Source organism: Gorilla gorilla, chromosome 9 (assembly GCF_029281585.2).
Source record: "Gorilla gorilla gorilla isolate KB3781 chromosome 9, NHGRI_mGorGor1-v2.1_pri, whole genome shotgun sequence".
Lineage (NCBI taxonomy): Eukaryota > Metazoa > Chordata > Mammalia > Primates > Hominidae > Gorilla > Gorilla gorilla.
The window spans coordinates 78,759,208-78,785,579 of NC_073233.2; the positions used below are offsets into that span (position 1 = coordinate 78,759,208).

The 26,372-nt window shown below is 54.3% G+C and overlaps 1 protein-coding gene across 2 annotated transcripts in view; it reads right to left on the reverse strand.

The window, feature by feature from the left end:
* The window catches only part of SHANK2 (SH3 and multiple ankyrin repeat domains 2), a 691,655-nt gene that overhangs the window by 354,174 nt on the left and 311,109 nt on the right, over positions 1–26,372 (reverse strand). The gene's annotated exons all lie outside the window — the stretch shown is intronic.

A 26,372-nucleotide genomic window follows, 5' to 3' on the forward strand; every position in this document is an offset into this window, starting at 1 on the left:
AGCCATCAAGAGAGGCCTCAGGAGGAACCAGCCCTGCGATGCCCTGATCTCAGACTTGTAGTCCCCAGGACTGGGAGGTGTAAATATCTGGTTGTTTTTTGTTGTTGTTGTTTTGTTGTTGTTTTTGAGACAGGGTCTCGCCCTGTCACCCAGGCTAGAGTGCAGTGGCACGACCTCAGCTCACTGCAGCCTCCACCTCCCAGGCTTAAACAATTCTCCTGCCTCAGGCTCCCAAGTAGCTGGGATTACAGGTGCCCGCCACCACGCCTGCTAATTTTTGTATTTTTAGTAGAGATGAGGTTTCACCATGTTGGCCAGGCTGGTCTCGAACTCCCGATCTTGTGATCCGCCTGCCTCAGCCTCCCAAAGTACTGAGATTACAGGCGTGAGCCACCGTGCCCGGCCAATATCTGGAGTTTAAGCCACCTGTCTGTGGCGCTCTGCCACGCAGCCTGAGCCAACCATACAGTCTCTGAGTCTACTGGCTGGATGATTCAATCTCAGTCCTCACTAAGAAGGTGCCTTCCTCCCTCCCATCAAGTGGGGACCGTGTGAGGAAGCAGGGGCTGGGCACCCCTTATCTGGCATCCTACAAAGCTCTAGACAGGGCCAGGCCCTCACTCTCCTCACTCAATGAGACCAGGGGCTCAGAATGACAGCAACAGCCCCTGGGAGCTTTGAGGGGTGGCAGCCACACCGCAGCTGCCTTGGTTTACCCAGAGCTCCAGAGCCTGAGACAGCGAGTGCCCTTTCCAAGAAAGAAGACCTCCTGAAAGGCAGCCCTCCAAGCTCCGCAGGAAACAGCAGAAACCACCATCACTGGGGGGCCAAAGGCACGGGCTTCTCCCCAGCCCGTGATAATCGTGCCTGCAGCAGCTTTTCACCGGCTACAGGATTCAGCCCTTAGGCTGAAGCCACGCTTGGCTCCGAAGTTTCCACTGCACAGGACCAGGGCTACCATCTGACAAACTGCAAGGCAAGAGAAAACACGTGTCCTCCCCGGGAGTGGGTCTGGGGGAACCTTCATGCCTCAGAGGAGAAGAACGTCACAAGTAGTTTAGGACACAGGTGGCAGTGATGAACCTCTTGGGGACATGGATGGCGCTGGCAGAGCTCACGGGGGACAGAGGTGGCGCTGGCAGAGCTCACGGGGGACAGAGGTGGCGCTGGCAGAGCTCACGGGGGACAGAGGTGGCGCTGGCAGAGCTCACGGGGGACAGAGGTGGCGCTGGCAGAGTTCACAGGGGACAGAGGTGGCACTGGCAGAGTTCACGGGGGACAGAGGTGGCGCTGGCAGAGCTCCTGGGGGACAGAGGTGGCGTTGGCAGAACTCATGGGGGACAGAGGTGGCGTTGGCAGAGTTCACAGGGGACAGAGGTGGCATTGGCAGAGTTCACGGGGGACAGAGGTGGCGTTGGCAGCATTCACAGGGGACAGATGGGGCGTTGGCAGAACTCATGAGGGACAGAGGTGGCGCTGGCAGAGTTCATGAGGGACAGAGGTGGCACTGGCAGCATTCATGGGGGACAGAGGTGGCGTTGGCAGCATTCATGGGGGACAGAGGTGGCGTTGGCAGCGTTCGCGGGGGACAGAGGTGGCATTGGCAGAACTCATGAGGGACAGAGGTGGCGCTGGCAGAACTCATGAGGGACAGAGGTGGCGTTGGCAGAGCTCATGAGGGACAGAGGTGGTGTTGGCAGCGGTCATGAGGGACAGAGGTGGCATTGGCAGCGTTCATGGGGGACAGAGGTGGCGTTGGCAGCATTCATGGGGGGGCAGACGTGGCGGTGGCCGAGTTCATGAGGGACAGAGGTGGTGTTGGCAGAGCTCCTGGGGGACAGAGGTGGCACTGGCAAAGCACATGAGGACAAAGGTGGTGCTGGTAGATTTCACTGAGGACAAAGGTGGCACTAGCAGAGCTCACAGGTACAGAGGTGGTATTGACAGCTCCCAAGGACAGAGGTGGTGCTGGCAGCGCTCACAAGGGACACATGTGGTGCTGGCAGGTTTCATTGAAGACAAAGATGGCATTGGCAGGGCTCACAGGACAGAGGTGGCGTTGATGGAGCTCCTGAGGGCAGAGGAGGTGCTGGCAGAGCTCATGGGGGATGGAGGGTGCTGGCAGAGCTCACGGGAGACAGTTGTGACCCGGCGCACCTTCCCCACCTCCCCAGGACACAGGGCAGCCCTGGAGACAGAGCTAGAGCCAAGCCTGGGGAGCCGCACAGAGCTGCGCAAAGCATCCTGAGGTTGGATACTTGGACTTGACACACTTGGATGTCAGTGCCTGCTGTCAGTAAGAACCTGGAGGTGGTACATTGGGGAGATCGCGGTGTCACACCTGCTCTGATCTGGTTCCTCTGTGAAGCCTTTCTGTCATTGAAGATGCCCCGCTAAGCAGCCGGGGCTCCTCAGCCAGGACTTTCATCCCACTCCTAATTTCTCAAAGCACACGGATCCATGAACGCCACCCAGGCTGGCCGGGGAGAGACAAGGAACGGAAAAAGCTGACGGCACCCTCCGTGGACATCTCTCCTTCCAGAGCCCCTTGAGGGGCTTGGCCTGGGATCCACAGCCACCACCCACGAGAAAAACCTCATCCCTGGGACAGGTCACCGAGTCTGTTTTGTTGGTCTTGAGGGAAAACCACGTTGGTGCCCTCCCTCTGGACTGGCAGAGACTAAAAAAAACCTTGTAGATCACTGAGTGTTTGCATGGAGGCTTACAAAGATACGACTGGCCCAGAGGGCTTCCGGGTGATCCGGGAACTGCCTGTCATTGGAGGGGGCTGGGCGGGTGGATTAAAAGACCTTGCAAAGGGCTGATGAGCCCACAGTCTCAGAGAGCGATTATCTTTCATTTACAGAGATTACGTGTTGGAAGACTGTATTGGTGTGAGAGCCAAAATCTCAAACAGACACAGCCAGCAGAAAGCAGCCGCAGAGCCCCCAGCTTCCTGGGGCACCCCAGGAGAGGCCACGGCTCTCCCTACCCACGTGGAGGAGACATCACAGGGCCCCCAGTCACGGAAACGCTGCCTCCCACAGCCGACTGCCTCACGCCCAGCTTCCCCGCCCCGACAATGCAGCCAATTCTCTTTTTCTGACCCTTGTAACTGGGGGAGGTATGCATACCCTTCATAGCAAGTGATGGCATTTGGGGGAGTCCTGGCAGTTGCTAAGATAAACTCATTAGGAAAAAAAAGTCTATAAAAGAACAGAACAGATACAGAATTAACCTAACACCAAAACCCCCAACTGAAATTTTCATGCTGTTCATGGATTATAAAAATTGAAACCCCAGAAGGTGAATTTTGGTGAATAATGTCAGAAAATGGGCACAGACAAAGGTTGTTATTTATATACATTCCTAAGACTCTGTCAGAAGAGTATGGACTTAGAGGGGGGAAGAATTCACATGGGGAGGCCACCCTTGGAGGATTAAGGAATAAAAGAGCTGGGACATTTTCAAATACATTTTTACTCTGTAGACCATGCAAGTTACTCAAATGAAATCTCACCGGTGACATCAGTGTGAACATTTTAATGAAAATTACCTCGCTTAATTACCAAGATTCATATTAAATTAGTTTCCTGAGTACTGAAATTTCTTCGGTGTTTATTTTGCAACGAGCTGGGGCTGGGAAGTACCTTCCTCATTTCTCTAAAGTCACACCTTTTTATGATATCTGATTTCCTAAAATGAGAGCTCTCTGACAAAACTCTCTAACTGGAACCATCCATGGAAATGATGATTTTTTTTGTGAAAAGGGTTAAAAATAACTGTTTTGTATCTGAAAATGATTAATATTCCACCCAACTGTTTCCTTCTTTTAGGCAATCTGCACACTCTAAATAGGTGGATATTTTCTTAGCTGGCTTACATGCATTTATTTATACATTTTTTTCCCCACAATAAAAATTACACAAGGTATGACAAAGAGAGTGTGCACTTTTAAAGTTGGCCACGCTCCCTTCCCATCCACTCCATGTAACTGCAACCCCGGGATGGGAGAGCCGGGAACGGCTCGGAAGGTAGCCACCCATTTGGTGCAGCCAGCCATGTGCCCCGACCTGCCTCGGCCAGTGCCTAGCAGCCCTCTGGTCACTGAGGACTACAGTCAAAACTTCCTTTATTTTCCCTAGGACTTAGTTCCTAACACGCTCCGTGGCACGGTCCCCACGGATGGCCATTCCGGAATGCAGTCCCACAAGGGCTGAAGGTTTGAAAGCAGCACACGATAAGGCGAGACCTTCCACCGCGTTATATTCCGGACCAACTCAAACCAAACCGTATCCCAAACCAAAGTCATTATCCCCTGACATGCCAGGGATTAACAACTGGCAATTTTAGGAGGAACTGGAGTCCTCCCTCTCCCCCACCCCGAGAATCAGCAAGCAGCTGCTAATTCCCATGCACCCGGCTCCCAACAGCTTTTTCCTTACCTTCCTTCTTGGTGAAGGCATTTAACAAAGACTTCATTTTCCCTCTGACTTTGGCAGCGGTCCGCTCATTATATAACCTTCCTGGATGGGAGGAAGGACAGGCGTGCAGCCCGGCCCCTCGGTGCTAGAGCAGCTGGGACCCGGGGAGAGGTGGCGGGTGTCTGGGCACGGTGCACTTCCGAGCATAGCTGGGCATGCCAGACCCAGCGTGCTGGTGACAAAGCCCACCCCATATTCTGTCTGTCAGCTGGGAACCAACTGCACGTAGACGGGCTGCTCTCAAACCCGGCTACCTCTCGCGGCACGCGTCATGTGAGCCGGGCTACTCTGCTTTTGTGCTCAGGGCATTGAGGAAGAGGCACCGCGGAGGGTTAACGCGGATCAGGCGTCCTCGAGCTGGCAGCTGGGAGACGCCGGGAGGCATGAGTGAGCTCGAGCCCCAGTTATCCAAGGAAACTCGGGCTGGTGCTGGGCGCTCCATGCGCCTGTGCCTAAATATACTGCACTGTGCTTTTCTATTTTTTTTAAAAAAAATTTTTTTTAAAGAAAAAGCCAAGTTTGTTTGTCAGCTAGCAGATGTGGTAAGACAGACAAGGGGGAGGGAAGCGTACAAGTACCAGATAAGCTTCACACCAGACCCACGTTCCCTGGGCAGACATGGCCAGCATTCTGGAATTTCTGAACACGACCTATATTTCTGTTCAAAAGAATCAGACACAAGTGCCCATGACTTCTCTGGCTCCCCACCCATCGAGGTAATTACCCTGGAAAAAACAGGACTCCACCCCCTCCTACTTTTTTTTTTTTTTTTTTTTTTTAAAGAGAGAGATAAAAAGACAATTAAACTGAGACCCTGCCAAGGATGGCCCCGATTCCAGGCAGCTGATAAAAGCGAGCTCTTCAGGGTCACTTTAGGCATTTCCTCAGCATTTCCAACCCAACAGAAGAAAAGAAAAGAGGAAAGCTGCCCCTTGGAAGCCCTGCATGGAGAAAGTCAGATTTATAAAGCAAACACAGAGAAGTGGATGCAGGCTGGTGCCCTGTGGCAGGTGGACAGTGAGTTATTTCTACACCAGGAGAAGGAGCTTCCTGAAGCTACGTGGAGCATCCAGGAGCAAGGTTCTGTTGCCGGATGCCTCTGCTGGGCTGTAATTTAGTGTGCTGTGTGTGTGTGTGTGTGTGTGTGTGTGTGTGTGTGTGTGTGTGTTTCTGGTTGCTAAGAGAACTGCTTCAGAAATTTAAAACACACACACACACACACACACACACACACACACACACACAACCAGAGAAAGATGAGACAAGACGAGGAAAAAGCAACCAGAGCACTAAAGTTTAATTCCATATGGTTGATACACTTTGTGTCAATAAAAATGGCGGTGTGAGAACAAGAAGGCTGGGGGCCCCCCAGGAGCCTTTCCCTGAAGGTGTACCAGGGACGGGACTGCGGCATGCCTCGGTGAGAGCCTCTGGCTTTAGGGAGAGCAGAGACTGCCACAGAATCACTGAGTGTACGCCCTGTATCAGCTGAGCACCCGAACAGCATCTCTTGGCCAGGAGCAGTGGCTCACGCCTGTAATCCCAGTGCTTCGGAAGGTGGAGGCGGTTGAATTGCTTGAGCCCAGGAATTTGAGACCAGCCTGGGCAACACAGTGAGATCCCGTTTCCATGAAAAATAATTTAAAAACATTAGCCGGTGTGGTCGTGCACCTGTGGTCCCAGCTACTCAGGAGGCTGAGGCAGGAGGATTGCTTGAGCCTAGCAGTTCAATGCTCCAATGAGCTGTGATTGCGCCACTGCACACCAGCCTGGGGATAGAGCAAGACTGTCTCCAAAAACAAACAAAAAACCCCACAAAAACCCAGAAATAACAATAAACTTCATCTCTTATTTAACTCACACAACTCATGAGCCATGTCAAAACTCTGCCGGGGTGCCATTCTCACCCTACCATGCGTCGCCGACTCATAAAACCGAGTCAAAGCCATTTCTAAGACTTGCATTAAGAAACGGTTCTGAGGTCAGAGCCACCAGTGTGTCCCACAGGGTTCATGCACCTCCTCGGACACTCTGAGCAAGGCTGAACGGCTTCCAGAAGAACCCTCCTCGGATGCACAAAGCGTTCCCCAACTTCGGGAGGCCTGACGATGTGTCCTCCGGGTGGACCAGCCAGGGGGGCCAGAAGCTTTCCAGATGGTGAGTGTCTAGTTCATTGCCATGTGCTGGCCTGGCTGCCTGCCCTGGCTGGCGAGCGCTGGGAGGCTGAGACGGGGATGCCACCGTGTCCGTATTGGTGTGTACAGGGAGCTCCTCCAAGGCTGGGGGACCCGGCTGGTCGTGTGCTCAGCCACGTGAGCCCAGAGGACTCACCAAAGCTCAGGGAACTCTCGGGGAGACTCAGTGACGCTCAACACCCCCTCCATCTGTCACTGATCGATTCCCTCCCAAAAGCACAGAGCCTCATCCCAAGCCAAGTTTCCGAGCCAATCACTGCTCCGGCGCTGCTGCCTCTGCGGCCTGCCGTGGTGTGGGGAGAGCCTGCACGTTTCTAGGCTGGTGAGGCCAGGATGGCCCTTGGCCTGAGGCCACCGGCGTCCTGTCATCTTTGGCTGCCTTGCCGGCCACGGAAGACCTTGGGTGGAGGGTGGAGGGAAGAAGCCACCTCCCTGGGACCATGTGACAATCCTGCATCTGTTCTGACTGGTAGACCAGGCAGGGGACAAAATGGAGCCTTTTTCCCCTCACGGGGGCCTCCAATGTCAAATATGTCAAAGGACCAAGAAGAGGCCCTGCCCCGTCTAAAGCAGAGAAAAACCTAGAACCTCTGGACGGGAGCCACGCAGCAGCACTCACAGCTGGCCCAGAAAGGACCCTCAGCGGCCACCGTCAGGTGCGCGTGTGCAGCAGCTGCTCCTGGAGGTGCATTTGCCCACAAGCAGGAGCCCAGGCAGGGGTTCCATGAACCCTGGGCTGCCCAGGGAGAAGGGAAGGAGCCTTCCCAAGACAAGGCCCTGTCACCAGGAATACGGCTGGCTTCCACCCCTGGGGTCCCTCTGCCCCGCCCACCCCCACCCCTGCACCCCATGTCCCATCTGGTTTGGGGGCATGCGCAGAAGACAGCCAGCCAGATCCGAAGACCCAGGCCTGCTTCTCAGGCTGTGCAGGGCTGAGGGGCGGGGCACAATGAGGCTTTGGACACAAGACGATTTGAGGAATCCAGGGAACACCCCCAGGCTAAAGGATCCCTTTTCCAGACACCTTCAATTCTTTCAATAAGCAGACAACTTTTCCCGCCCACACTCGGAGGAGGCTGAGTAAACCATTCACAAAGATCAGGAGCGGTGGTGGCTCCATCAGTCTCATGCACACACCTACTGAATGCCCGGTCCTGGGCCAGGCTCTGCCACACGGGGTCTTCTGGTCAACCCCACAGAAATCCTGCCAAGGGAGTTGGGCCATTCTTGACACCACTGTCCTGGCCATGTGGTAGGCTCTCCGTGGATACTTCCAGTGACGGCGGGCTCACTACCTTTGCACAGGGGTTCTCGCTGTCAGACGCGGGCAGCAGCCTATATGAGCCTCCTTCCCCCATACCCACCACTTGCCCCCTTCCCTGGTGGGTGCAGACCACTTCCTCATTTGCCGGGAAGTCTGGCGCTGAAGGCACAGACTCTGCCTCGACAAACGCAAACTTTTGTGCAGCCTCCAGGGCGGTTTTCATCTGGTGTCCCCGTCCCTGCCTTTCTGGGGGAATATTTATCTTCCAGCCCTGGGATGTGGCCATGGGAACATCAGCATTCCTCCTGCCCCTCGTTTTATGAGCATCTCTGTGGCCTGAAGCCTGCCCTGCCTGCCTGGCTGGGAGGGAAGTTCTGTGTGGACAAATGTTCCGTGTGAGTGTTTGGGATCCGGGCCCTCCCAGAAATCCACACTTGGGGTTATCGCAGGAGACGAGCTCACTCCTGAGCCCCAGGTAGATGGTTCTCATTCTCCTGCCATCTGCACACAGGCCCGGCCCTTCACCCTCCAAGCCACGGAAACCCAGAAACCTGCCACCGACCAGGTGACCTTGGAGAGCTGGGGCAACAGAGGCAGAGGCGGGTGCACAGCCTCCCGCAGAACTCCGGGAATTCGCTAGCGCCCTTCCCATCTCTAAAACAAGGATTCCGAGGATGACCGAGCGCTAGTGGTTGAGATGAAAATTAAGACGAAGATAAAAGATGAAACTTAAAAACCCATTTTCCCTGGAGGCTTCCAGAGATCTTCTTCTCTGAGAAAAGCCTCAGGCTTTGGGAATGTCCCCGTGGAGCTGCCATCCTGGGTCCCTGAGACCAGCAGCAAGGCTGTCAGATGAGACGGACGAGGTTCAGAGAGGCTGAGTGCTAAGCTGCCCAGGGCCCGGGAAGGGTCAGACATCCCTGCTGCACCCACATAGGTTTCCACGCATTGGAGCCCAAATGCCCACAGCATGGCTGAGCCCTCCCTTCCTTCTGCCTTTAGACCCACTGTTCCTATAGGGGTCCTGCGTGGAGGGCCTACAACGACCCTGGAGGCTTGTGCTGGCCACATTCCTACTGAATGCAGATGAGGTTTTATTTCAAATGGGTTTCATTCCGGAAGAGGGAGAGATTGGAGGGGAAGAACTTCCGGGTGTGAGCTGGGCTGGGGGCAGGCGGGTAGCAGAGAGGGTGGCAATGTGAGTGGTTGGTGATGAAGCTATCCACCTGCCTGCCTGCCTGCACGCCCACCCATCCCAAAACTCAGGCAAGCACCTTTCGAGTCTGTTTGTTGCCTGCCCGCACGCCCACCCATCTCAAAACGCAGGCGAGCACCTTTTGAGTCTGTTTGTTGTCCATGGACAGATGAAAAACCAGGAGGAAAGAGGAGAGGGAGGCTCTGAAGTCAGAGCTTCCAGAAAGGAAAAGGGTCACCCCCAAATGAACCCCAAACTCTCAGCCACCCAACCTGGCCCTTCAGACACCAACTCAGCTCCACTCAGCCCAGTTCCAGTGCCTGGCCCTTGGTGCTTCATGAGCCAGTGACATCCAAAGCCCCGTGCCCCCTTGCCTCCCTCCCTGCAGCCCCTGCCCACAGGCACCCCACAGACTCACCCCATACACTGCACCACCCCCTCAAACCCTGAGACTCACTAAGCCCTTTATTTGCCATGTCTTTTGACAACTGCCTGACAACGGGCTGAAAATAATTTCACTTCTTGCATAAAAAAAAAGCTCTTCACACATCAGAACATTTCAAGGTGCTCTGAAGTCCTGGCGGGGAGGCCGTACCAGGTGTTATAAACATGCCAGCAAGACTCAGAGGTGCTCACGGGTCTCAGAAACGTCCTCGTTCAGTGGCGATCAGACGCCCGCCTCCACTTGCTGTGGCTTCAGTGCCCATGTGGTTTGGAAAGAGCCAGACGTGGGAGTCAAGACACGGGTTTGGGTGCTGACTCTGTATCATGTCCCCTGCAACCACGGGCCTGTTGGACACCCCCTGACCCTCAGTTTCCCCATCTGTAAAGTGGGAATAGCACAACTTACCCCACAGGGTGGAGCCACCCGAGCTCATGTTTGAAGCACAAAGGAGAGGGGCTTGGTGCATGCAACACCATGGGGACACCTTTGGGGACAAGTCTCAGCTCTGTGAGCCCGGAGAAGTCCCGTGAGCTCTCTGTGCCTCTGTTTCCTAGTCTGTTTAATGGGGATATTAATGGTGCCACTTCACAGGAGAGTCATAAGGATAAAGTAAGTTAATATTTGTAACAGTAGTACCTGGAGGCAGTGTCAGTGATCCCTGAATGAATACAGTTAATTTTTAAAAAATCTGTAAGTGGATAGCAAGGCAATCCTCCTGCTTTGCCCTATCTCTATAATAAACAAGTCCTGGTCTATTGCTCACGATGCATTCACATTATCCTTCTGGGTGCTGCCTCCTCCAGGAAGTCTCCCTGACTGATCCAGGCAGCAGACAGACCACTCCTCAGGGCTCCCGTGGCAGCAGTCAGCCCTTGGGGCATGTTGTGGAGCCAGGAGCCTCCCAGCTCCTCAAAGGCAGGTTCCGTGTCCAGCCCTCCTCCCTGCCCTACACACTGGCAGTGATCCCTAGTGCTCTGGAGATGAATGAATGAATGAATGAATGAATGAATGAATGGAGTGAATTAACAGAGGGGGTGAGTCCTAGCTTTTTTTCTGAGTGTTCCAAAGCACTTTACTAGGTTCACCAGGCTGCTCTCTAGTTGTGCTGCTCTCTTGAGGCCAGAAGCCACCTTCCTTGTCCAACTCCCACCCTACCCCCACCCCCTCTTCTGCCCAGGGCCTTGCATGTACCCATGGAGGCCCAGGGAGGCTTGTGCTAAGCCACAGCCACGCTACCAGCTGCTGCCCCAGACCCTGAGAAGGCCTGTACTGCCCCGCCTTGCCCCACGAGCAGGTGCAGCCAGGACAGCATCCTTAGCGTCCTCACTGCATCTGCAGAGCAGCTAGGCTGTTGTCCTCAGCATCCTCACTGCATCTGCAGAGTGGCTGAGCCAGTGTCCTCAGCATCCTCACTGCATCTGCAGAGCAGCCTGGCCAGCGTCCTCAGCGTCCTCACTGCATTTGGAGTTCCCTGCACCCCATGTCCTGCCTGGAAACAGTGAGGGCTCATCCCTCAGCTTCCCCAGCTGCTGTGGTTTCGAGTTCGAGCCCATCAGACACATGGGCCAGGAAGGCACTGATGCAGGAGGAGCAACTCACGGAAGCCGGCGGGTGTGGCACCTGGTTCCAGCACAATGTCAAGCTCCTGCCAGCGCCTCTGACTGTGCACAGCACCAGGTATTCCATACAGCCCACCTGTGTCTAGATGCCCCGACTGGCCACCCCGGCTGGCCGCAGTTCCCAGGCCTGGCTCTCCAGCCCTCTTGGAGCACAGTGACCGCCTGACATCTGTCAGAGTCTTCTGCCTCCTGCATCAACAAGCCAGGGTGGACTCTACTGCTGGTGACCCAGACCCTGACCGGTAGAGCCCGTGAGGCTGGGTCTCGGGCAAGAGAGCTGGGCATGCGACATCTCTCAGGGAGGCCTCTGGTCCAGGGACCCTGACAGCATCTCTGCAACATCTGCAGCTGGACTTTCTGGGTTCAAATCCCACAAGGTAACTGTCCATGAGTCACAAAATGTCCCTGGACTCTGGATCCCCCAAAACAAAGCAAGCACAGTGATGATGGTCACTTCAAGGAGCTGCTCGGGGGGTTAAGTGCTTACTGGGTGCAGTACTTACACACAGTGAGCGCTCAACAGAGGCTAGCTGCTGCCACCACGACCACGACTGAAGTTTGTTTATTATTGCTGACTGTTCATTATTGTGATTATTACAACAGCTTGTTGACGAGGGAGGTCCTGACAGGCATTCTCAGTCTCTCTGGGCAGCTCAGGTGGCTACAGGCAGTGGAAGGCCATCAGGCCGCTAGAGACAGGGTCCTGACCCAGGCCAGGACAGTGTCGTCTCCCCAAGACACTGCTTCTGTGTAACTCAGACCCAGGCCCTCCTGCCAGGAAGGAGCTCCAAGTTGATGAAGGCACAAGGGCCAGCTTTGAGCGTTACCTTCAACTTAAACCCTGGGCAAAACCCTGAGCGTGATCACAACCAAACCAGAAGCGAAGAAAATAAAATGTTGGGATGTAGGAAGCAATGCCAAGAAAATTCCCAGGGTTCTGGGGCAGGGGATTCCCTGATATCCCAGAGATTTATTAAGGCTCCACCCCATATTTCAGGGGGAGACGCAGGGGAGCACCTGAGCCTATTTCCACCTTAACACAAAATACACAGGAGGTGGCTCTAACTCTGGTCCCACCCCATATTTCAGGGGGAGATGCAGGGGAGCACCTGAGCCTATTTCCACCTTAACACAAAATACACAGGAGGTGGCTCTAACTCTGGTCAGACTGAAGGCCCATGGGGAGCTGAAAAAAGAAAAGAAACTCTAGACGGTCTCAGTGGCCCACCAGCCCAAGCTCCACTTTATCTTGCAGAAACAAAGACTGAATGCTGAGAAAGTATGTATGCAAGAGCCTCAGCCAGCGGGGGCTAAGCCAGGAGCAGGGGTGGCAGGTGCAGGGCAGGTACAAGCTAGAGCAGGATTCTTCCTGCCCATCCCCCACCAGATCCAAAATAGCATCTCTTGCTTCTTTCCCTCGTAGCTTTAGATAACTGCAATTTAAATATTAGTAGGCAACATTTCTCCATCTCACAATAATTGTTAAATGAATCATGCTTTTATAAATAACACAAGATATAAAAAGGCATCTCAGCAATAATGCGGGGTTATCTTTGCACAAAGAGGTAGGAGTCTGTGGTGTTTGTAATGTTCCCGTTGCTGGAGTCATTGAGGGAAGCTTTGCTCCTGCAGGATCGAGGGAGGCCCGTGGAGAATCGGGGTGAGGGCACTGAGGAGCGGACGTCGGAACCTCCCACAGGGTCTCTCTCCCTGGTTGGAGAGCTGAAAGGGGCTGGGGGTGTAACTCCAAGAGATACCACTCACCGGTTTTCTGACCCTGAATTGAGCTTTAGGGCCAAGAACATGGCTATTTTGGGGGGCAGCGGGGAGGAGCTCTGGAGGGTGAAGGTGGGTCTGACCACAAAGAGAGGTGAGGGGTTCCCAAGGTATATTCTAGAAGAATCACAGCCTCCAGACATTGCCTCTTCTGCCCTCCCTCCACGCAGCTCCAGCCTTGGCCACAGGCTCCCTGCAGAGCCACAGCCCCAGTGCACAGGACACTACTGTGTGCGGGACACGCCTGAAGGAGGAGGAGGGGTGGAGCCAAGGGGCGTGCAATGGCTTACGGGCAGCATGAACCATCCCTGTGGTGGCCCTTCTCAGAGCTGAGTGACTGTGGATACCTGGGCCTCCCACAGGGGAAAATGAGGCTTATGTGCTGAGACGTGCTCCGCCAGTTCTCGAGGATACAGGACGCTCAGTCAAGAGGCTCATGTGCTGAGACATGCTCCGCCAGTTCTCGAGGACACGGGCCGCTCAGTCAAGAGGCTCATGTGCTGAGATGTGCTCCGCCAGTTCTTGGGGACATGGTCTGCTCAGTCAGGAATCACAACCAGGGGCCGAGGTGCAGGCCAAGTGGGCTGGGGGCTTATGGAGGACCCTGGGGCCAGGGTGATCTTGCACCATGAGAAGAGATGTCCAGTCCCTGGGAGGAACCAGAGCTGAGCTGGGGGACCCCTCTTGGAGTGAGCCATTCTCTTTCCACAGGACCTGATGGGGTCCTTTGTTCCAGCTTCTTATAAAAAGAATGAAATCTGAGCTTGGTGGTGGAAGATGTGAGTCCTGGGTCAGTCTCTGACTCAAGGCAGGGTTCTGGGACTCAGTTTTCTCATCTGTAGAATAGGGTGACCAGCCTCACTCGGCTGACGTCTCATGAGGTCTCTGAGAATCCTACAGGCTAGACAAACCTAGGGAGGAGAAACCTGGAGATCTAGGGGCAGAGTGGGCTCCCTCTCGGACCTCAGTGGAGGCTGGGGGAGTGGGCACCCCGAGCCCACTGCACCCCGAGCAGGGCAGCAGCTCTCCCTGTCTCAAGCCACACTGGGGTGGGCTGCCCACCACCTCCTCTCCCATACAAGAGAGCACACCAAGGTGCAGGAGGGACTCCTGAAATGTGGGTAGGAGTGTCGCTCCGTTTCCAGCCACAGACACCCTTTCACAACATGGCCTGCTTGCCCATGGGGGGCCAGGGGAAGGCCCAGCTCTCAGTCCTTAAGGGAACGTGCCTGCTGCCTCCTCTTTCTGAGCGGCTGCACACTCAGAAGCAGCATGGCCACTTAGCCCTGATTCTCAGGCCGGCTCCACATAGCTGCCACTGGGCACAGAGGGAAAGCTTGGGCGAGACTGGGGGTGAGGACAGTGCCCGCTTCCACCCTTGCTGCTTGAGACCTCAGGCACGTGGCTGTGCCTGTCCGAGCCTAAGCCTGCAAGTTGGAGAAAGGATAATAACAGCAGCTGTCTTGAAGGCCAGAAGTTGTGCAAGTCAACGTTTACAAAGTGCCAGGCACGGAGGGAAAGGACTTCCCGTGGGCGGCCCCGGGTGCCACCCAAGGCCTGGACCTCTACATCGTTCCTGATGCTCCCCCATGGGTAGACGCTGTCTGGAGGGCCCTGCCTGCCTCCATCACAGCCTCTGCTCACTGTTCATAGGCTCCTCACCACCTGGGCATTTGGTGCCAGACTGCAGATGCCAGGAACACACATAAAGAACCACTGCAGCTGCCCAATGCCTGGGTGTCTCAGGACACATTCAAGGGCTAGGCCCACCCAGCAGCTCCCCTCACAGACTGACTTACTTAAAGCAGCACCTGACACCATCTGAGGCTGACTACAGTCACCAAGTCCTGTGGCCTGAAGGTTTACATCCCCTCCAAATTCATGTGTTGAAACCCTAACCTCCCATGTCATGGTATTTGGAGATGGGGACATTGGGAAGTAATTAGGGTTGGATGAGGTCGAGGAGGTGGGACCCCATGATGGGACTGGTGTCCTTGTAAGAAGAGACTTGAGAGTTGGTCGCTGTCTGTCTCTCTGTCTCTCCACCACAGGAGGGCTCAACCAGAAGGCTGCCGTCTGCAAGCCAGGAAGGGAGCCCTCATCAGACACCCAATTAAGATCCAATCAAGGCTGGCACCTTGATCTTGGACTTCCCTCAGAACTTTGAGAAAAATGTTCTGTGGCTTAAGCCACCAGTCTGTGGTATTTTTTGTTAAAGTGGCTGCAGCTAATGAAGACACCAGGCAGACTGAGCATGCCACTGCCCCCTTACAGGCCACTGCCCCTTACAGGCTTCCAGGGGACTTACGCCATTGCCTCTGCTGCTCCTGCTCCTCCAGATGCCCCCTCACCCACACGGGCCCTGTCAGCTCCCTCCCAGTGGCCTGGACACACCTCTGCCCCTGCTGTGCCTACCCTCCATCTGGCATTCCTCTGCCTGCTCTTTCCATGTCTGGCTGCTTCCAGCTCCAGGCCTTGTGCACTCACGCTCATGGTCAACGCATGAGGAGGCTTTCCTTCGCCATCCTGTCCAAGAGGGTTACTCTCTTAATCTCTATGCTAGCCCCTTGTGACTTTTTCCTTCATTGTATTTATTGAACATTGAAGTTACGTTAGTTTTAAGTTTGCTTATATGGTCTTTCTCCCCCAAGTAAAATGTCTGTAAACTGCTGACAAGGGCAGTCTGTCCTAATCACCACTGCATCACCAGCACAGAGCCCAGCCCCTCTCAAAGATGTGTGTTGAGGCCAGGCACGGTGGCTCATGCCTGTAATCCCTGCACTTTGGGAGGCTGAGGCAGGCAGATCACTTGAGGTCAAGAGTTCGAGACCAGCCTGGCCAACATAGCGAAACCCTGTTTCTACTAAAAACACAAAAAATGAGCCAGGCATGGTGGTGTGCCTGTCATCCCAGCTACTCGGGAGGCTGAGACAGGAGAATCGCTTGAACCCAGGAGGCGGAAGTTCCAGTGAGCCAAGATGGTGCCATTGCACTCCAGCCTGGGCAACAGAGCAAAACATTCTGTCTCAAAAAAAAAAAAAAAAAGAAAAAAAAAGATGCATGCTGAGTAACTTCATCCAATAAATGAATAAATAAAAGAAAGGCACGTTCCTACCTCCCACCCTGGACTTGTATGGTGTTTGCCTCACTCTTCCCACCATGAACACTGCCTCCCTACAACTGGGGCCTTCTGGAAGACCTGGGGCAGGGGAGGGGCCTTCACACAATTTTCTATGCTCAGGACACAACAGAAGACCCCACACAAAGTGGGAGCTTATCAATACATGTTCTGGTTATCTTAGGTCCTTGTGTGCCTGCTTCAACACTTGGGTTGTTTGATGCTGCTTCTAACAATTGTGGCTTCCTTTGGTTGCACATTGCATTTTCCTTCTCTTCCTAGCTAGTAATTTCTGATTCTATGCTGGTCATTGTGTTTGTTATGTTGGAGAGACTCTAGGTTCTGTTATCTTCCTCTAAGTTGTGTTTAGTTTTTCAAGTAGGTAGTAAAACTATCAGTGCAATGCCTTGCCCTGTGGAGGTGCAATCTGAGGCTTTGTTGGGGGAGTCTCTGTTGATTTGGTCCTGGGATGGCATCCTGACTCCTAGGGCCCCTCTTGAGCCCTAGCAGAAAGCTCAAGATGTTTATCAAGCTCCTCTAACATGCTGGGACTCAATTCTATACTCTGTCTCTCCTGTGGAAGAAATTACTGAAGTCTCCCCAAGGCACTTGGGCTTTTAGCTACTGTTTTCCACTGAGTCCCTGGACTCTCACTCTGCACAGGCCGATTCAACAATCCAAAAGGAATTTATGTGTAGACTTCAGGGCCCTCCACTTTCCAGGATTTCTATTGACTTCCAGTCTCTCAGGCAACTCTGACCCCAACCTCCAACCCCTGAATCCACAACACAGTAAGACTCCAGTTTATGTCAGGGGAAATCTAATTAATGTGGGCCTTACAAGGGTGGGGGGCCCCTCTTCTGTCAAGGGTCCCAGCATCTCTAGTTCTGTCTGCTTTTGGCCACTTGCCCAGGCCTACAAGCAGCTGGTGTTGGTGTTTATATAGAATTTGTCCAGCGTTTGCCACTGTAATTAACAGGAGGGTTTGTCTGACATGAGCTGCTCCATCACTATGGGAAAGCAGAAGTCATGGGCTCATCAATACATTTATAATTATATTTAATACAACACACTTGCGGATATTCAGTAAAGTGGGGGAGAAGTCATCCAATAAGCTCCTTCAAATTACTTTTTCATTCTAAATAAAACTAAGGACAATGGTAAAACATGTGGGCTCCAGAACTCAGACCATGTGCTTGGAGGTGTCTTGGTTGCTTTATTTGGTAACTCAGCCTGGAAAGCCCTCAGGGAAAGGGTGGGTCTGGGCCAGCGGCCCTCCCCACCCCACTCCACAGCCCGTGGTATCCGGCAGCCAGCACACTCTCCCCAGGTCTGGAGGCAACACGCAACCCCCTGGTAGAGAGGGCGGGTACATCAAAGCAGAGAGGGGAACAGGATGTGCTGGGACCACTGACTACATAAGCCAAAAAGTCCTGAGCAGACAGGAGGTGCAGCCTTCCTGGGCCACTGGGCTCCTGGACCTGGACTTCCTTATACCCCATCAGGAAAGGACCACAGCCTTGGAGGGGGTTATTTCAATACAAGAATCCAACTTTTGTAAGGTTTGAGTACCTCCAGGAGGCTGGAAGTGAAGGTGGGTTGAAGGGGAGGTCCCTTTTTAGATCGAGGTGTCCCCGGTAAAGCTGCCAGGCTGCCCTGGAAAAGGAAGCACTCACCAGGCGGCTGAGTGAGGCTGGTTCTCCACCTCAGTTCTTCACCTAGTTAGTGAATCCAAACGCACATTTATATTTTGGGAACTAATTAAGGCTCAGTGACTGATTTAACCTTCAAATAAATTCCTCCCAGGGCCGAGCTGGCAGCATAGTGAATATCAGGCACCACATCTGCATCAAGAGAACCTCAAAGTCTAGGAAGAACCAAAACCCAAAGGGAAGGGACATGGAGAGGAGGGAATGTCAAGCGTGAGGTGGGCTCGGCCGGCCAGCAGCTATGCAGCCCTGGGGCTGAAGGCAGAGGGCGTGGGACACGCCGGCTGACTCCCCACATGGTGACGGCGTACAATCTGGGAAGAACAGTGTGAGGGGCTTTGAGGACTCAGGCATTGTAACGGTCACAGCTTCCCAGGCAGTGAAGGCCTCACTGTGATTGCCACCTCAATGTCAAAGCCAACCAGAGGTGTCCCGACTCCTGGACAGGGAGGTAATTGGGCGGGTGCCTCGGAGGGCAGGTGAGAGCTCACCTGGCACACTACAGAGCATGAGGCAGAGATGCCCAAGGGCAGGTCCGCAGACCCACCTGCGTGTTCCGGGTGCTACCTCTGCCTGGCTGGGAGTCCCAGCTCCCTGGAGCCTGTTTTCCCACATATCAAAAGGAGACTAGAATGCACCCCAAAAGTCCTTCAGGCTGCAAGATCCCCCCTCTCAGCTCTGAGGAGCATCCTTGTCTGGGAGGAGCCCTCAGAGGAGCAGAGTGTCCATGGGCCTGACTCCTGGGATTCTAGGGGCATTAACTGACACAAAAGGTGGAGACCTGGGAGGGGAGGCCTCTCCCTCTGAACTGTCCACAAATAAAAGGGCACACAGCGGCAGCCACATACTGTAGCTCAGTGACCAAGGAGAGCTCTTGGGACCTCAGCTATCAGGGTGGGGCTCTTCCAGGCAGCGGGAGCCTGGGGAGGGCTGGGGGGCCATATCGGGAGGCTGGAGCCTGCAGACTCAGGATCTCCCTCCTGGGTACCGAGGACAGGGACAAGGAACTGCAGTGGGGGTTCTCATGCTGCAGCCACCCCAGCACCGGGCACTTCTAAGAGATGCTGATGAGGCCACCCCCAGCCATCAAGACTTGACTGTGTTTCACTGGAGCTTGATAAGACTTCACCTGAGAAACATTCTGGCTGGCTCTGATCTCTTCCAGAGGTGTATAAAACATATAGGAATAGGCCAGGCGTGGTGGCTCATGCCTGTAATCCCAGCATTTTGGGAGGTTGAGGCAGGTGGATTGCTTGAGGTCCAGAGTTCAAGACCAGCCTGGCCAACATGGTGAAACCCTGTCTCTACCAAAAACACACACACACACACACAAAATTAGCCAGGCATGGTAGCGGGCACCTGTAATCCCAGCTGTTCAGGAGGCTAGGGCAGGAGAATCGCTTGAACCTGGGAGGCAGAGGTTACAGTGAGCTGAGATGGCACCACTGCACTCCAGCCTGGGTGGCGGAGCGAGACTCCGTCTTAAAAAAAAATAGCAATTATCACCGCAGTGAAAGGTGGGCAGTGGCAGCAGGTGATGCCTGTGACACGCCAGGCATGGAGGGCAACAGCTCACGGCTTCCATCTCTCCTTCCTCCACCGCCACCCAGGGCACAGCCATTTTTCCCATTACACAGCAGAGGAGTCCAAGGTTCACAGCAGGTCAGCAACTGGATGGAGGTCACACAGCCAGGCCACGATGTGCTCGGGCTGAGCCTGTGGAGTCTGCCTTTGGCCCCATCACTGACCCAGCTGCTGACAGTGAAACTCAAGCCCTGTGATGCCACATTCCAGGAGGGTCTCCACCTTGGTTCTTCAGGAATTCTGGCTTGACCTGGGTGCCTGCAATCACTGTTGGAAGGTCCGGGGCCCCTTTCCCTCTGCTTTTCCCTTAGGCACTAGAGCCAGCTACTGCAGAATCGGGGTGAGTCTCCAGCCCGCAAAGCCAGGATGACGTGACTGCTCCTCCTGCCTGGCTTCTTGCTTCTCTTCGGGACCCAAGCATGCAGTGCCACTTCTGATCTACAGACCTTCTCAGGCCTCAACCCCAACCCTGACTGTGCGTGTCTGCTCGTCAGCTCCCAAATCTTCTCCAAGTCTTGGCTACTGTCACCGACCTGGGCAGACATCCCCAGAGCCCACCCCCTCCCAAACCATCCTTTACACACGGTCCTTGTGCTGTCACTGCCCTTATTCCTGGGACCTAACTGCCCTTCCTCCTTAACCCTGGGCTCCTGCAGGACAAGAGACCTTGTCTCTCTCTACTCCACACTCCCTGCAGCCTGGATGGGTGTCACAGCTGTTTGGCCCATGCTTGCTCAAATCACGAACAGAACAAACGCAATATTGGCGATATCTGACAACTCACCAAGCATTTACTTCCAAGTATATGAAATCTCATTATGTTATTAAAATATTTAAACATTTTACTAATTTCTTTTTAGTAAAATTTGCGGATGGTTTTGCCTTCCCTTGACTTGGGGCCAAAACCCATGCTGGAAAGAGACAGACACTCCAGGGAATAAAGCATATTCCCTGCCGGGTGGCTCCAGACCTTTCTGCAGCACCATGGTGACCCCGAGGTGGTCAAGCTATGAGTCATGGAGGCCCATGGCCCATTCTGCTTCAATCAGCACTGGGGTTTCGCTGTGCCACCTTGGCCAGGCTGCATAACCTGTCTGAGCCACTGTCTCTCCATGTGCAAATGGTGTTCTAGGGCCCTCTCTGCACTTGTCCCTTTCAGGAGCTCCTTTAGCTTCAAAAGCAGAAGAGAACTGGGCACAGGGAGGGGTCAGCAGCCCTGCACCGTGAGCTCCTGCCCTGGAGCGAGCACAAGCCTCAGCCTAGGTCCCTCGGCCAGGAGTGGGTCCTGCTCCCTGCTGTGCCACCTGGGATTCTTGTGCAGCTTAAACGGAACTCGGCAAGGAAGCTGAGCCCTGTCCTAAATCTAAAGGAGACACTGCTGGAGGCTCCCAGGGGGGTGGGGGGCAGCACGCAGGGTCTCCCCACCCAGAGGCCCAAGAGACAGCCGAGGTGAAGCTCCCTCCACACGGTTTCCTCTCAGCATCTGAGCTTGCACGGGGATCTGTGAGAATAACACGGACGGTGGAACCTTCCACTCCACAGGCTCAGGGGGCCGGGCTGGGCGGCCATTCCCTCGTGTCATCTGACTACCCTGACGCAGTGTCATACCCCTAACACAGGTGTGGCTCGCATCTGCACAGAGCTGCCCACACCACACCCTGGGCCTCAGACTCCCAGAGCGGGCTGGGCAGACCCTGGACTCTCACAGCATGTGGAAGGCTGGGGTGTGAGCCCAGAGCTGAGGCTGGAAGGTACAGGTTTCAGGTCATGGGGTCAGGGAGCAGAGGCTGCAGTGGAGATGCTCAGGTGGTGACTGTGACCAGGAGGTCGCAAAGACAGCTATTAGGGTGGGCTGGGCTGCTATGGGGTGGGCTGGGCTGCTATAGGGTGAGCTGGGCTGCTATGGGGTGGGCTGGGCTGCTATGGGGTAGGCTGGGCTCCTATGGGGTGGGCTTGGTGGGCCCCAGGAGGAGGAAGGGAAGCAAGTCTTGGTGGCTTTTGGGAAGAGTTTATGGATGGCTGGTGCTGTAGACAGAGCTGAAATTTGTATTGTGAGGTCCTGACTCCTAGTGGGACTGCATGTGGAGCAGAGTCCTTCATGGTGGTTAAGTTAAAGGGAGGCCACTAGGGTGGGCCCAAATCCATTCTCATTGATGTCCTTGAAGAAGAGGAGATGAGGACAAAGACATGCACAGAGAGACGACCCTGTGAGGTCACAAGGAGAAGGCGGCACCTACAAGCCGCAGAGATAGGCTGCAGGAGGCCCCAGCCCTGTGACACCTTGATCTCGAGCTCCAGCCTCCAGGACTGTGAGAACATAGAGGTCTGCTGTTGAATGCCCCCCAGCCCACCTGCAGGGCCCTCTGCACACGGGAGACTGATACAGGGCTCAACCGATTCTTAGAGGACACACGAGTCAACTTCCCTAAAACAGAACTGCTCCAGCCCTCCCAATTTGGTGCTCAAGGCCCAGGAGTTCACGAATGTCTCCTGGTGCTTCCGTCGGAAGGCCTGTGAATGCCATCTCCTTGGGTGGGTGGCCATACCATCTTCATCTTCCTCCTCAGTTTGGGGACATGGCCTTCGTGGACGATTCTCCAGTGAGCCCTCAGTTTTCCTAGGGTAGGACCACACTGTGCTGCGTGCACCATCCCCTGTCCCATCTGAGTCCCCAAGGTGGTGGGAGCTCCCTGGGGGATGAGTGGGCGCCTACATCCATCCACACACACCCAGCACTCGCCTGGCTTCCCCACATCTCTGGACAGGAGGACTCTTCTGGCAGTGTGTTCTCCCTGCCACAGGCACCCCTACAACATTAGTTCAACTCATTAATACTCTGCTTAAAAAGAAAAATCTAATGGATGCCCCATTTTCCTAATTGGGTCAGCAGAGCACGCCTTGAATAGCATTCAAGCTGTTCAGTTTCTACCTGAAATTGCCATGCGTTTTTCCATTTGGGTCGGGGGGCCGGGGGCGGGGCATGAAAATCTCTCCCCCTAAATCCTTACTCCAGCCTTCACAGCCAGCATTCTCGACAAGAGGATCATCTAAAATGTTGGGCACGTTTCTCGACATAGCACAAACTCACTGGAACCATGGGGTTCGGGGCCGCAGTGGAGGAGTTGGAAACACAGGCTCCACGCCAGGCACTGCCCTTCACTCCCCACACTGAGCACCTGGCCCTCCTGCCGCAGCCCTTTGAGTAATCTCGTGGGATGTTACGTAATATTCCTGGAGGACACATGCTGTTCTTTTACATGACAAATTCCTCAGACAGGGATCATCTCAGTCCAGCTGAGATGCTTTTCAACTCTCCCCATGATCAATAACACGGCGGAGAACATTTTCATGCAGGTGGCACCTTCCTTCATTTGAATATTTTATATTCCCAGGAGCGGAAATGCCAGGTCAAAAGGTCTGAGCGCCCCCATGGCCCTGGGCATGTGTCTGGCCAATTGCTTTCACCAGAGTTATGCCAATTTATATGACCAAATCACTGGGACCCAATTTCCTCTTATGAAAATAAAATAGGGCTGGGTGCAGTGGCTCATACCTGTAATCCCAGCACTTTGGGAGGCCGAGACGGGTGGATCACGAGGTTAGGAGTTCAAGACCAGCCTGGCCAAGATGCTGAAACCCCGTCTCTACTAAAAATACAAAAATTAGCCAGGTGTGGTGGCACACACCTGTAATCCCAGCTACTCAGGAAGCTGAGGCAGGAGAATCGCTTGAACCTGGGTGGCAGAGGTTGCAGTGAGCCATGATCGTGCCACTGCACTCCAGCCTGGGTGACAGAGCAAGACTCTGTCTCAAAAAAAAAAAAAAAAAAAAAAAAAAAAAGAAAAAGAAAAAGAAAGAAAGAAAAGAAAAGAAAATCTTTTTCTAAAATGAGGTATAGAGAAAATGGGTTTCAACCAGAGGACAATAAACTTCGAAGATGAGAGGACTTTCCACTGGAGTGGATTAGGGGAGACATAATTTCACGCTGAAGGATTCATCAGAACAGAATAGTTTCTCCTTCTCACAGAGAAATGGACTCTGATAACATCAGGCCTATTCCAAATCTCCAAGTCCGTGGCATTTTTCCTACTCGGCTTCGTGAACTTCCAATGGAATGTGCTTGTTGGCCCCGGGGCCAGCGCGGGGCCGTCTTAGGTGCCGAGGATAGAGCGGGGGTGTTGGAAGAAATGGGTGGGGATGCCTCCAAACCACCCACAAAGACCGTTCCCAGAGACCAGAGGCAGGAATGGCAGACAACCTGGTGACACTGAGATGCCAATAAAACCCAGGATTGATTGATGGAAAGACGAGCCAAGCCAGGGAAAATCAGAATGAAACGGACAGCCCTGGGTGAATGAATGCACATTTCCCATAATTACATAGAGATGGAAATAAGCAGCACAGAACAAAGCGAGAAGGACAGCCCACTTCCAAGTTGTTTGCAGCAGAGGCTGAAAATAGACACCGGAGAGGTGGTGCTGGATAGAAACCGCCAGTGTTTGTCTCCGAGCTTCCTGCAACGAAACAACAAGCATCGCACTGGGGGCAGGAAAGGGAGCCGTCAGAGGAAAGCACCCCAGAGGCGCTGTTCCCCGTCCCCCGACACTGGAGAAACAGGTGGCCAAGGGCAGCCGCCAAGGTTTCCAGAGGCTGGTGCCGAGCCCAGAGAGACCTGAACTGGGTCCCTGGGAAAGCAGAAGGGCAGAAAAGCGAACTGGAGAGTCTAGAGTGCGCTTCCAGTGGGACGGCACCCCCAGGCAAAGTCAGCTAAAGAGGGTGCCGGTGGTGGGGTCTTTCTACCGTGGCAGAAAATGGAGGCACTCCCCTTCTTAGGGGTTCCTGGGAGGACAACTGAGCCTTCAATGCCTCAGGTTATTTATCTGTAAATTATTATTTTTATTATTATTAGAAACACGGTCTCGCTCGGTCACCCAGACTGATGTGCAGTGGTGCGGTCTCAGCTCACTGCAGCCTCAACCTCCCAGGCTCAAGCGATCCTCCTGCCTCGGCCTCCCAAGTAGCTGAGATTACAGGCATGTGCCACCATGCCCGGCTAATTTTTAGTTATTCATTTTTTGTAGAGATGGGGCCTTGCTATGTTGCCCAGGCTGGCCTCAAGCGATCCTCCCACCTCGGCCTCCCAAGGCACTGGGATTATAGACATGAGCTGCTGCGCTCGGCCTCATCTGTCAATCAATAACAAGGATGACGTTGGGAAGCACAGGTCAACTGCTGGTGTCCCAAGCCCTGCTCTCAGCACTCCACGGACCCCAGGTGCCTAGCGGCCACCTCATCTCAGCACAGAAGGCAGCGTCATCATCCCCATGACACAGATAGTCCAGTCACCTGCTCCCGGCCACACAGCTGTGAAGGAGCCAGTGCTCCGAGGTCTATGTTCCAATGTAAAGCACCACACTCTCCCTCCCACCCTTCTCTGAAAAATGGGGGCTAGAACAGGACCACTGAGTGCTGTGAGCATGAATGAGGTCGTCCAACGGAGAGCCTTCGGTGCCTCCCAGGCCCAGAGCATGGCTCAAGGCCTGTGGTGCTATTTAAGAGTTTCTCTGTGCTCATAAAAGAGCCTGCTGCCACGGGGACTGGCTGCTGCTCTCTGATCTGAGGATGGGCAGGACTGCAGCTGGGGCCTGGGCATTCCCATCCCTGAGCAAGATGGCATCACTTTACAGAGGAGGGGTGCAGGCCCCCATCAAGAGGAGGGGACCTCCGCCCCGGCCCATCATCAATCTTGCGAGGGTCCTCAACTGTGCTGCGACCCCCACCCCAGTACAGGGTCCTGGGAGTGTGCTAGGGAGACAGAGACACAGGTCTACGTTCCAGGCCTCAGCTATGGAGTCTCACCATGGCACCCCATGGGAGGCTGTCCCTCCTGCCCACTCTGCACTTGATGAGGTCCACGCCTCCTACTGCTGCAATTCTGTTGAGGTTCTAATGAGACGGGGTCCCCCAAATGCAGCCTTGTCTCACAGGGTGGTGATGGGGTTGGCAGCAGCAGGGCCTCCTCTCTGAGATTTTCAGCAAGAAAGTGATGCCAGGAGGCAAAACCGTCAATCCCAGGATCTGCTGTCAGCGTTAAAAATAGGGGGAAATGTGCCTGACTGCCAGATCCCCTGCCAGGGAGGGTGCTGCCCCCCTACCCCACTCAGCATTTTAAATTAATTTAAAATTGCTCTGGAATGGGGGACCAGCACTGAAAACCTGCCCGAGCATCTCTCTGCGCTCAGCAGCGACCCCATCCAGGGTCTCATCTCTGCTCCTGAATTTCCCATGCTCCCTCTCAATTCACTCCACTCAGGTTCCAAGTTCACAAGCTGAGTCTACCACGCAAACTCTCCCACATCCCCACAGAGAGGAACCAGCCTGGCTTTGCCTGGGGTGCCCCCACCCACCCAGTCCTCATCATCTGGCTGCAGGGGTGGGCCAAGAGCCAGCTCAGGGCCTGCCCAGCAAGGCCTGGACCAAAGAGGGGGGCAGGGCTTGGAGACAGTTCCCAGTGGAGGCCCACCAGGAGACCACGTCCTCCCAGGCTTCACGGCTACAGGAGACCTGGGGAGCCCAGGGCTGCTGAGGTGACCGTGGCTGGAGGGGACCAGCCAGCTGGGGTGTGGCTTCATCTTGCTAGAAGGCATGGCAATGCCTGCGGTAGGGAGGGCGGCCCCACACCTATTCCCAGTTCCCAAAAGGAGTCTGAGGTCCGCTGGGCTTCATTTCACAGCCAATGAAACAGAAGACGAAAGGCCCTCTCAGGACAGCCGTCTCTCCACGGAGGCTTAGCGACAGCAATCTTATCACTGCTGCCTAAAAAAGAAGCCAGAACTCTGGATTTTTATGTGAAATCTCCTGATTTTAAATACCAGCAACGAGTTCCTATTTTATCAAAATGTGCCTTACAGCATGGGCTAAAAGAATCTGCCCGTGAGCCGCCAGGAATTGTGGGGTGGAGGGTTTGAAAGACGGGCAATGTC